General features: G+C 45.5%; 1 long non-coding RNA gene across 5 annotated transcripts in view; it reads left to right on the top strand.

Annotated features, from left to right (window-relative positions):
- Window positions 1–1,620: 1,620 nt before the first annotated feature.
- The window catches only part of LOC310753044, a 32,513-nt gene continuing 22,373 nt past the window's right edge, over window positions 1,621–11,760 (top strand). For 2 of the 5 annotated variants that reach the window (XR_014543106.1, XR_014543109.1), the window contains exons 1-2: window positions 1,621–1,754; window positions 4,657–4,907. This is a non-coding gene — a long non-coding RNA (uncharacterized lncRNA). Of the gene's footprint in view, window positions 1,755–4,656; window positions 4,908–6,185; window positions 6,304–11,760 lie in introns of those variants that run through there. The other 3 variants (XR_014543107.1, XR_014543108.1, XR_014543110.1) reach the window with 2 other exon arrangements.

Below are 11,760 nucleotides of genomic sequence, written 5' to 3'. Positions count from 1 at the left end.
TCTGTCGTCCCCTTCGCCTTGTGCCCTCCATCTTTCCCAACATCAGGGTCTTTTCCAGGGAGTCTTCTCTTCTCATGAGGTGGCCAAAGCATTGGAGCCTCAGCTTCACGATCTGTCCTTCCAGTGAGCACTCAGGGCTGATTTCCTTCAGAATGGATAGGTTTGATCTTCTTGCAGTCCACGGGACTCTCAAGAGTCTCCTCCAACACCATAATTCAAAAGCATCAATTCTTCGGCGATCAGCCTTCTTTATGGTCCAGCTCTCACTTCCATACATTACTACTGGGAAAACCATAGCTTTAACTATACGGACCTTTGTTGGCACGGCTTGTTAATAGAGTCTAAGAATATTGTTGCGATCATTGTTAGGATGAAGAGAGAGACTTTTCTTGCAGAGCCTTGTGCTGGGGAGATAGAAAGGGGAGGGTATGAAATTTGGGCAGGAAACTGCAGACATTGAGCGCCAATTAGATCTAGCCAGAACCCTCAACTTTTATTGCCAATGAATCCTCCAGGTACTCTGCCTCCCTTGTGGCATATCTAGCTAAACTTGAAGTCCCAGCTGCCCTTGAAGGCTGATGTAGGAAGATTGCTTATGTGGAGGGGCAATGTCCCTGTGACTCTGGACAAACAGAAACAACAGAGCACGTGCTTCTCCAGTGTCTTTATTATAGAGACATTTGTACTAGCCTCCTCTTACTGTCACAAAACAAATGAAATACCATGAAAATCCCTGAAACGAGAAGTAATCGACATGAAATATTATCTTGTGGAAATAAACTAAATAATAAAAATCAAAAAGCTTAAGGAAAAAATTAGAAAAACCTAAAATAGAACAAAGCCTTAACGAGATGCCAGCTACAAACCTCATTTCACTGAACTATTCAGTTTCTTCAGAAGGAAATAGAAAAATCATAAACTTTAAATGACCAAAATTCAAAAAAAAGGGGGGTGGAACACCCAAAAATTCTGAAGTATTATAATCCTAGCTCAACCTAGGTAAAGCAAAGCGCAGTAATAAAGGATTGAGGACTCAAAAGTACAGTTTCTAATACCGAATTTACAAAAAAGGTTTGAAAACCTAAATGGCAAGTTTTAAACAAAGCCCAACTTGAAGAAAGTAAAGGACAGTAATAAAGGGTTGAAGACTCAACTGTGAAAATTCTAGTGCTGCTTTTACAAAAAGGTTAAGAGTCTTTAACATCAGCAGTAACATCTAGACCATGGGAGCGTTTCAGCCCTGTTCTTAAGTTTGTTTAAAATCTAAAACAGCTTAACTTGTATTCCTTTCTTTGAATTTGTGCCATTTAGGTTCTTAAACCTTTTTGTAAAAGCAGCACTTTCTGAGCACTCCGTGTCTTTGGGGAGGGTGGGAGTGAATGCTGTCCAGAGACTGTGAATCTGTCCATGTGAGAGTTAGGGTAAAAGCAACATCTTTGTGACATCAGCCATCACTAAACCAATCTGCACCCTAATCTCTTTTTGTCCCATGTCTTAAGTGCGCTGGTTGCTAGGTATGCAGAGTTTTCTGAGCAGAGGGTGGGCATTGGCCACATTACTGTTGATGTCACAAAGCCATGAGTGTTGGGTCAGGTGTTTGTGACAGAGGAAGCAGCAAAAGTGATGGAGACAGCAACTGTACAACAGACCTCAATGGGCAGGATGCAACCGTAAGCGTCAGAATTGGCAGAAAGAGGGTGCAATTGGTTGGCTGAGAAAGGTGGTGCTTTGGCGAAGTGCAGGACCAGCTCCAGGTATGAAGAGGCTGGAGTTTAGTGGTCCATTGGTGGCCCCTGGAAGGCTCACCTGGTGATGGGGGTGGTAGGCAGCAGCACTCAGAGCAGTGCCCCATATGATTTCAGGAGCATTGTGGGAAATTAAAATGGCTGCTAAAATCAGGCTGCTCATGTCAGACAAAGACAAGTTATTTTAAAGGGGGGATGGTGGCCAGGGACCATTATCAACAACGGGGTCTGCTGGGATGCTGTCAGGCTTCAGGGAATCGGCTTTCTCCCCTCGTGGCAGTAGATAAGAAGATCAAAGAAAGGAACATCTTACCAATTAGAATCTTTAATAATCACAGTGAGAGAACAAAGAACCCATCTCCTAGAAATGGCGGTGCTCCCAATTAAGGGTCACTCCCCCTCTCCGTCCCTATTAATCTACGTCACTCCGTTTTGTAATCTGAACTTGTACCCTCTGTGCTTTCTGTTCTGACACTTTCTGAGCTCTCCGTGTCTTTGGGGAAGGGTGGGGTGAATGCTGTCCAGAGACTGTGAATCTGTTAACCCTCTCTCTCCCAGTGTTTCTTCTCCTAGCTGTTCCCCATCCAGTATTTCCCAGCTTCTGCCTTCTGAACTATGCCCCTCTGCAAACCACTGTTCCAAATCTATACTGTCCTCCTGCTCCTGGGAAGATTCAGGAGCAGGAGCAGGGGGAGGGGATGGCGCCCACCATTCTTCCTCAGCACAGCCCTCCTCAGCACGGTCCCTGACACACGATCACAGACTAGGACTTGTCAGGAGAAGCAACTGAAGCTGCAAATCTAAAACTGAGCAGAGAAAAACAGAGCTCAGATGAAAGTGTGGGAGGTTTCCGAATCATTTGGGGGAGGCACAATCTCCAGGTGAAGAAGGGCTTACACCCTTCCATTTGGTGATGGAATTAAGCAGACAGAGGAGAGTTCAGATGAGTGAAATGTCGCCACAACTCTAATCAAAGAAAGATGTTCAGAGCTTTCTGGGAATGCTAAATTACCTGGGGAAATTAACTTATCCACAAACGCAACATCTCTAAGGAAACCTTTGGAATATAAAAATGAACGATGCCAGGATGAGCAAGGGGAGAAATCATGAATTACTGTCAAACGACAATGTACAAGAGCTGGTATTAGTTTTCTGCTCCAGATAGGCCCATCAAAACTTCAACTGATGTGTCACCGTCTAGGCCGGGAACAGTATGTCTACAGAAACATGATGCCTTCTGCCAGTGGGGTATTCATCTAAATCAATTACTGACACAGAAACAAGATACACATATTGAGAAAGAGTAGATGGGAATCTTGTTTACTTGTGAATGCTTTCATCAACATATATCTAAGGCCAGACTTTCAGGTTGAAACAGACCACAAGCCCTTTATAGCATTGTTCAGAAAAACCCTGAATGACTATACCTTAAGGACTCAAAGAAAATCAAACTGCACAAAAGTATTATTTGGCTGTAAGCAATACATCCAGTAAATTTATGTTTGCCACTGATGTCTTTTGCAGAACTATAAATCTTACTTTGAAGGCAATGGGGGGGGGCTTATTTTGAGGGACAGAATTATTAGATTTGTCAAAGCACACCTAGAAGGAAATAAAAGAATAAAACAAATCAAGGTGGAAGCAGAGGAACAGAAAACAAAGCAACAGAAAAAGGCTCATTGAGAATGGAAAATGACTGGCCATTCAGGAGTAGCCAGAAAGACCAAGATGCCATGTCAGAGACCACATTTGCTTTGTTGGGGAAAATTTTCATATTACCCAAGCTGGCATGCATGTGCCCAGTCTGTACATGTAAGTTTTCCCTAACAGGGCATGTTATAATAGATAGATAGATAGATCTCTGTCTCTCTCTCGGCTGAAATGGTTATTTGTTACCCTTCTTTTTTTTTAAAAAAATCATTTTTATTTGATTTTACAAATGTAAATTTATTGCGATTACCAAAGGTAAAGGGACCCCTGACCGTCAGGTCCAGTCGCGGATGACTCTGGGGTTGTGGAGCTCATCTTGCTTTACTGGCCGAGGGAGCCGGCGTACAGGTTCTGGGTCATGTGGCCAGCATGACTAAGCCACTTCTGGTGAACCAGAGCAGCACACAGAAATGCTGTTTACCTTCCCGCCAGAGTGGTACCTATTTATCTACTTGCACTTTGGCGTGCTTTCAAACTGCTAGGTTGGCAGGAGCTGGGACCGAACAACAGGAGCTCACCCCGTCGCGGGGATTCAAACTGCCGACCTTCTGTTCAGCAAGCCCTAGGCAATACCAAGTACATATCCATAAAAAGAGATTTCTCTGAATCTCGAGACTTCCCCCCATCCCCTCCATGGGTCCTATTGTCAACATTTCCAACTGCGTTTCCAACATTTCCAACTGCATATTATTTCATAGACTATATTTTGTATCTATCCATATTGTCCATAGTATTTGTTACATTACAAGTGAAGTTAAAATCCTGCTAATGTTTTCATCTGCTTACAGTGGTCTCCTAAATAAATTAAAATTCTTTCTTAAAGCTTTTGTCTTCTTGGTTTCTGAGTTTTCCAGTCAGTTTTGCCATTTCAGTGTGGTCTAGGGACTCTTTCTTCTTTCCATCTCTGGGCTAGTAACATCCATGCTGCTGTTGTCGCATACATAAAGAGTCTTTTTTGCTCCTTTGGGATGTTGGTACCCACAGGTCTCAGGGCAGTTCACAAGATAAAATCACAATATCCACCACCGGCATGTAACAGCCCTCCTAGAAGGTTACACAAGAGGGAATAAGGCCCTCAGACTGAAAAAATATTTCCTACTTTTGGTTTCTTGGACAGGTGGAAATGATATACATGGGTGAAGGGAACTTAACCCTCCCCATCCTCACATACCACATTCAATTACCCTCCCTTTTCCCCCAGGTGAGTTCTGATATCAGATGAGAACCAGGCTGAGAGAAAATTGTCTGAAGAGATAGGGATGTAAGGCAAAGGACCAAAAACCAGTGGTCAAGAACCAATATGGCTGCCTCACCCATGTGTACTTTGGCCCTCAGGGAAGAAGCACCAGTGTAGAATTTCTCCAGAACCTCCATTCCACTTCATAACACCGGTTACTGGCAGGCATGGAACTGCAAGGTCCTTTCACTTGCCGTAAGAGAAGGAAACGATAGGTGCAATTTCACCAATAGATATAAAGTGTATATAGTAAAGTGTATATAGTCTTTAGCAGAAGGATGGTTGGATAAATATGTCAAGTAGAATTATATTACTGTTAAGAATTACTTCCAGGACATTTCAGCTCATACCTCAAGCCTTCATCAGCTGAGGTAAAATGAGTTGAAATGTTCTGGAAGTAATTGCTAGCAGCGCTGAAGAGATAAGAGTATAACTTCACCTGACAGGGCTAATCTCAGCGGACGCCTCCATTTGCCAGCCTTTAATCCTTCCTCAGATGAAAGGAGAGAAGACATCTATGGTCCCAGGCAGGAGTGCAGCTGATAGAGAAGGCTTCTGGCTCTCCCGAAACATCCTGAGGGAAAGTCTGGCCCAGATTTTGGATGTCTTTGTCAGTCTTGTCAAAAGAAGAAGAAGAAGAAGAAATTGCTTTCAGAACAGTTATGTCATGCCACCCTGAACATGTTGAGATTTGTAGACTGGAAGAAATGGGACCGCCAGATTGTTTCCAGGAGGCATGTTCTTTTGTCACTACACTCGAAGGCAAGGAACAGAGAAGCCCTCAACTAGAAAGGATTGGCTCCCTCTCATGGGGCATGGACAACTTCCCTTGGGATGAGCATAGATGCACCAGAGTTTCTGCTTCTAAAACCTGCACTGCTGCCCCAGGCATGCTTCTTTAGGGGTTTCACAGCTCCAAGCTCGTGGAATTTCCTCCTGTGCAGCAACCTATACATTTGGCTGGCTGCAGGGGTGTCAACTTGAATAAAATATTGGGGGGCAGATAGGCCCCACCCTGCATTTGAATCCCATTTGAATGGCAATACCCATAAACTTTTTTGGGGGGGCCTATTTTCATAATTTTTTCTTTTCTTTTCATTTCATTTCATTCTTAAAGAAATCAGCCCTGAGTGCTCACTGGAAGGACAGATTGTGAAGCTGAGGCTCCAGTACTTTGGCCACCTCATGAGAAGAGAAGACTCCCTGGAAAAGACCCTGATGTTGGGAAAGATGGAGGGCACAAGGAGAAGGGGACGACAGAGGATGAGATGGTTGGACAGTGTTCTCGAAGCTACAAACATGAGTCTGACCAAACTGCGGGAGACAGTGGAAGACAGAAGTGCCTGGCGTGCTCTGGTCCATGGGGTCACGAAGAGTCGGACACGACTAAACGACTAAACAACAACAAATTTTCATCAGATGAATGTTGGAGGGTATGGGATTAGGCCCTCTGGTAGACCTAGATGCCAACTCTGTCCCCATATCTACTCTAGTACAGTTGTACCTTGGCTCCCAAACGCCTTGGGCGTCAAACATTTCAGCTCCTGAACGATCGAAAACCGAACTTCCAACAGGTGAAAATTCTACAACTGAAATCAAGTGAAACATGTCAGACTGCTGCATTCTGAATCCTATTGTTCTAGGACCAATCAGACTGCTGCCTTTTGGATCCTATTCAACTCAGTACATAACAGTGTCCATGGGAAATCACAGACACAGAGAGACAGACAGAGAAGGAGAAGGAGAAGGAGAAGGAGAAGGAGAGAGAGAGAGAGAAAGAGAGAGAGAGAGAGAGAGAGAGAGAGAGAGAGAGAGAGAGAGAGAAAGAGATCCATGCTTACCAGGCATTAAAAAACCCCCACAGAAGAGCTTTATCCCACGCTATTAAAATGCTAACTAAGGTTCTGTGAAAGCAAGGGATGGGTAGCTTGCAAGGCAGACTCTAGCAATGCCAAATACCCATTAAGATTAAGGGCTGCATTAAGATGAAATATGAAAAGTGCACATCAGGTTAATGAAATTATCCAACAGCTACTCTCCATAATGAAACATCCTACCTGCCTCTCATCAATCAAAGGCCACCTTTGTGCACCTCCAAGTCCTGGAAGCAGATTCCTCTCTCTATAGCCTTATGCATGATGGAGCCGAGGGGAACTCCTGAAGAAACATATTGAGGTGGAAACATAGGCCAGACAAACAGAACCAGCCAGCAGTCATGATGCAAGCCAAGCATGGAATGGTAAATGAGGAATCTTCCGCATTAAAAAAACAAAAACAAAGAACCAAACTGATAATTCTTCCCAAAGGGCAACTGATAATATACTTTCCTGGGGAATAGTTTGGCTCAGTCTGTCTATGAAGACCAAACACTTTTCCAAAACTCCACAAGTGTTCAGTGTAACCTACTGAGAAGTATATATGCTAGACACCACAATGAGAACATGTGTTGCCAGATATTCTGATGCTAAGACTTAGTGTCAATTTTATCCACCACTTTCTTCAGCTTCTGAGATTTTACCAGACATTGTCTGAACACTGCTCTGCATATCTTTCTATCCATAAGGGTTAGACACATTAAAAAAACCACACGCACCAAAAAACTGTGGTTCTCAGGAAACTGAATTCTTCAACCAATTCTATTGGCTGCTCATTTTCTGCCATCCTTACCCTTCCCACAAATCAAGAACATTTAAAAGAACAGTTCCACTGCCCTGACAATGACCCTGTAAGGCAAGTTGGTGATGACACGGGTGCTAGCCAATTCACACACCCTGCACAGTCCAGCTAACCACACTGTAAAATTGCAGGATTTTTATTTTTTATTTTTTTAAAAAAGCTCTCAACAGGAGACTGAAAAAGGCATGTTTGTACTGGACTGTGTCTCCTTCTCTTAAAAATTACATCTGTTTTCACAATTTGGTCAGATCCCTTTTCGCCTAAGGTCTGAATGCATGATGAAAGACTTAAGCAGACCAGTGAAAAAGGAACTCTTCAGACTTAGGAAACTCTGAATTCACAAAGTCAAATGAGACAAGGCTGGGATTTGCTCGAAGCTCTGCGAGTGGGTGCAACTGTCTGCCACCACCATACATGACCGTATATAATGCGATTACATGGCTGCCGGATTAGCCACATAATTGTCCTTTTTGATTTTGCCGCTTTATAATTGTGCTCTTTAACAAGACAGGCTTTCAGAGGAAAGAAAAAGGATTAATCCTTCTCCTCCTTTGGGCTGAGAAAGTAACCTTCAAAATGTGATCTCAAAAGTAAACCATTTCTCGGAATAATTCCTGAATCGGCAGAGAAATAAATGCAAACGACTTGGTGCTTAAATTTTGAAAAAGGAAATTCTCATCTATATGGAAGCGGTGCCTTTTGCGCCTTATCAAATGCTGGAGCAGGAAGCAGAAAGGACACAAGAAATTGTCTATATGCAACTGGCAGCAGAATTTCAGGCAGGAGACATTCCTAGTCCTACCTAGAGATGCCAGGATTACAGCTGGGACCTTTTCCATACCAAACAGATGCTGTAAAACTGAACCACAGCCCTTCCCCACTCTTTGCATGTTCAATGTGACTGTTTCCTCTGTATTAGCCCATGCGACCCACAATTAAAAACCACGGCATCCAAACCATGCATATTCCTGGACTGAGCTATGGAAAATAGTTTCCATCAGCTGAGTCCTCATGAGTTCTCTCCTGCAACGGGCCTGTTGCGTTTCTCTATTGGTTGGGAGGGGGTGGTTTTCCCTACTCTGGCAGCCCATCTGGTTTCTATGATGGGTGCAGAGGAGGGGCAGAGTGATGGCCTGGGATTCGGACTTGGAGGCTGAACCTGAGGAATCCCAGCCTGCACAGGATTCCCTGCCTCCAGAACCAGCTGAGCCGCGGCTGGGGCTTGAGCCTGAAGGGTCCTCACCTGTGCTGGATCCTCAGGTGCAGGCACCAGCTGAGTCTGCTCTGGCCCCTGAGGTGATGGAGGACCCATTGCCTGCAGGTGCTCCACTCTCAGCCCCGTCAGGGGAAGCTGAGGTTGCCTCTGGGTCCGGTAACCCTCCAGCCTCTCCTGAGCTGCAGAGGCTCAGGGCAGAGAGGCGGAGGGAACTAAGTTCCTGCAGGAGGAGTGCTCGCCTCCAGGCCAGGAGAGGCGAGTCACCTGTGGACTGGGGCCACCCTATGCCTAGGGGCAGATAAAAGCCAGCCAGCCCCAGTCCCAGGTTGCGGGAGCAACGTTGTTGGTAGCCTGTTCCTGCCTGCACCCTGTCCTGCTCTTCTGCCAAAGTTCCTGACCTCACCTGACTCCCAGCCTTGGACCCTGCTTCAGCTTTGACGGACAGACTCCATACCGCACCCCCAACCTTGGACTGGACTCGGACCTTGCCGCACGGTTAACCCTCAGGACCAACACAGGCAGGGTGCCCCATCTCTCTTTTGCAGCCTGGTCACTTGTCTGCATGGACTTCCATGTGAATTCCTTGTCACTGATGGCTCCCAGGCAGATGCTTAAGCATAAAGGTAAAGGTAGAGGAACCCTGAATGGTTAAGTCCAGTCAAAAGTAACTATGGGGTTGCAGCGCTCATCTCACTTTCAGGCCAAGGGAGCCGGTGTTTGTCCACAGACAGCATTCCAGGTCATGTGGCAGCATGACTAAACTGCTTCTGGCTCAACGGGACACCGTGTTGTAAACCAGAGCGCACGGAAACATTGTTTACCTTCCTGCTACAGCAGTACCTATTTATCTAATTGCACTGGTGTGCTTTCAAACTGCTAGGTTGTCAGGAGCTGGGACAGAGCAATGAGAGCTCACTCCGTCGCATGGATTTGAACTGCCAACCTTTCGATCAGCATGCCCAAGAGGCTCGGTGGTTTAGACCACAGCGCCACCCGCTTCCCTTAAGTATAAGGCTGTTTTAAGGCCCACAAGGCTGAATTCACTCCTCTGGAGTCAAGACCTTTTTATTCCATACTGTCACGGTCTGGTTCACGGGAGATCGAAGTCCTGGCTGGGGATGTCAGGACTGGGGGCAAGATGGCGGGGTGGGAGCAGGAACGGGGGTCCAGAAGCCAGGAGTCAAGAAGCCAAGGGTCTGAGGGTCAGGAAGCAAGGAGTCATGAAGTCAAGGGTCCAAGGATCAAGAAGCAAGGAGTCAAGAAGCCGAGGTTCAAGGACCAGGAAGCAAGAAGCCAAACGCAGCAAGGCAGGAAGCGTGTTGCTGTGGCAAAGAGCCGAAGGGAACGTGCTGACCTTATATCCTTTCCCGGCTCTTGCCACCAGGTGCTGTGAGTTACCAATCAGCCTCACCTGTGGGGCCGCACCTTGCTTCTTCAGAACAAACTTAGGAAGGCCCCAGTCCTGCAAAGTCCTATTGGTCACAGGGCCTGGCTCCTGCATGCACACCTGACACATACAAGTGAAATGTCCCTTTGCTAATGTAACCATTCTCAGTGTCTGTGTTGCAGCAAAAGCAACAAGAGTCTTGCGGCACCTTAAATACTAACAAATGTATTTTGGCATGAGACTCTGTGGACTAAGGTGCACTTCATCAGTCCAGGCATGGGGGACCTGTACTCCCTCCCAGATATTATTGGATTTCATCAGTTCCAACCAGTGTAGCCTGTGATCAGAGATGAAGGGTGCTGAAACCAAACAAGGTTTGGAGGGGCACAGGTTCTCATTCCTGCTCTAGTTCATGAAATACCATGTATACCAGGGTTGGGGGCCTTTGGCTCTTCAGATGTTGCTGCATCTCCCATCAGCCTCAGCAAGCATGGCCAAAGGGATGATGGAGGTTGTAGTTTTGGAACACCTGGAAGGTCAAAGGTTCCTCATACTTGATACATATCACCAGTGTCAAAGCAATGATTCTTCTTCAACATCAACTTCGTTGGACTGGTCATGTTGTGCGGATGCCTGATTATCGTCTTCCAAAGCAACTACTCAACTCCAGACTTAAAAATGGAAAGAGTAATGGTGGTGCTCAACAAAAGAGGTTCAAAGACTCTCCCAAGGCAAATCTAAAAAAAATGTAATATAAACACTGACAACTGGGAGACCCTGGCCTGTGAGAGCTCCAGTTGGAGAACAGCCTTTACCAAATGTGTCATGGACTTTGAAGACGCTCAAACTCAGGATTCAAGAGAGAAATGTGCTAAGAGGAAGGCATGCTTGGCAAACCCTCACCGTGATCAACTCCCACCTGGAAACCTATGTCCCCACTGTGGAAGGGTGTGTGGATCCAGAACTGGCCTCCACAGTCACTTACGGACTCACTGTTAAAACCGTATTCATGGAAGACAATCTTACTCAGCTACGAGTGATTGCCAAAGGAGAAGCCGTATCACAATAAATTAGTTAGGTGTCACAAGACTCTTTGCCATACTTCCTAATGTATTTTTTTCTCTTAAATAGTGTGCACAAAATTAGGAACAAATTAGGCTTAAGGAACTCAGAATGTCTGATATATAATGCAGCTGCCTCGTAGTACATGGAAGCAATGGCCCATTCACCGCTGTTCCTAGACTGAGTCACTGGTTTGGGGTCGCTCCCAGCCTTATTATCTGAAGTCCTTTGACAGGAGATGCCATTGATTTAACTTTCTGAATGCCAAGTATGCGCTGGACCGCTGAGCTATGGCCTCTCTCCAGCCACTTGCTCTAGAGTTGTGCCACCACCTTCAATAAAAAAGGCATGAAAAGCATCCTGGGGCAGTGGGGGGGAGGGATTATAGTTTTACAATGAGCAAAATTCTCGAGGAATTTTACCCAACAGGGTCTATTTGCATTTGAAAACCCTAAAAAGCAATGCCCCCAAGTCCTGGAGGTTTAACTGCCCAGGCTCCCTTTTCTTATGCAAAACTGGCTCATAAAACAGATGTACATTGCAGCCATAAATGGAAGGCAAGGGATTGCTAGCAATAGGATGTGAAATTAAGCAGTGAGAATGTAAAAGGGGGAGGTGGGATAAAGGATGAGAGCCAGATGCTGTTTCTTATAGAGGGGTTTCAGACAATGACTCCCATTTTAGTGTCTTGGGGAAACTTGTAAGAATAGTATCCTGGGTACATAGG

This window comes from Podarcis filfolensis (assembly GCF_964270895.1).
Source record: "Podarcis filfolensis genome assembly, chromosome: 17".
NCBI lineage: Eukaryota > Metazoa > Chordata > Lepidosauria > Squamata > Lacertidae > Podarcis > Podarcis filfolensis.
Note: the sequence above shows the minus strand (reverse complement) of the source record. Positions and strands in the feature narration are given on the sequence as shown.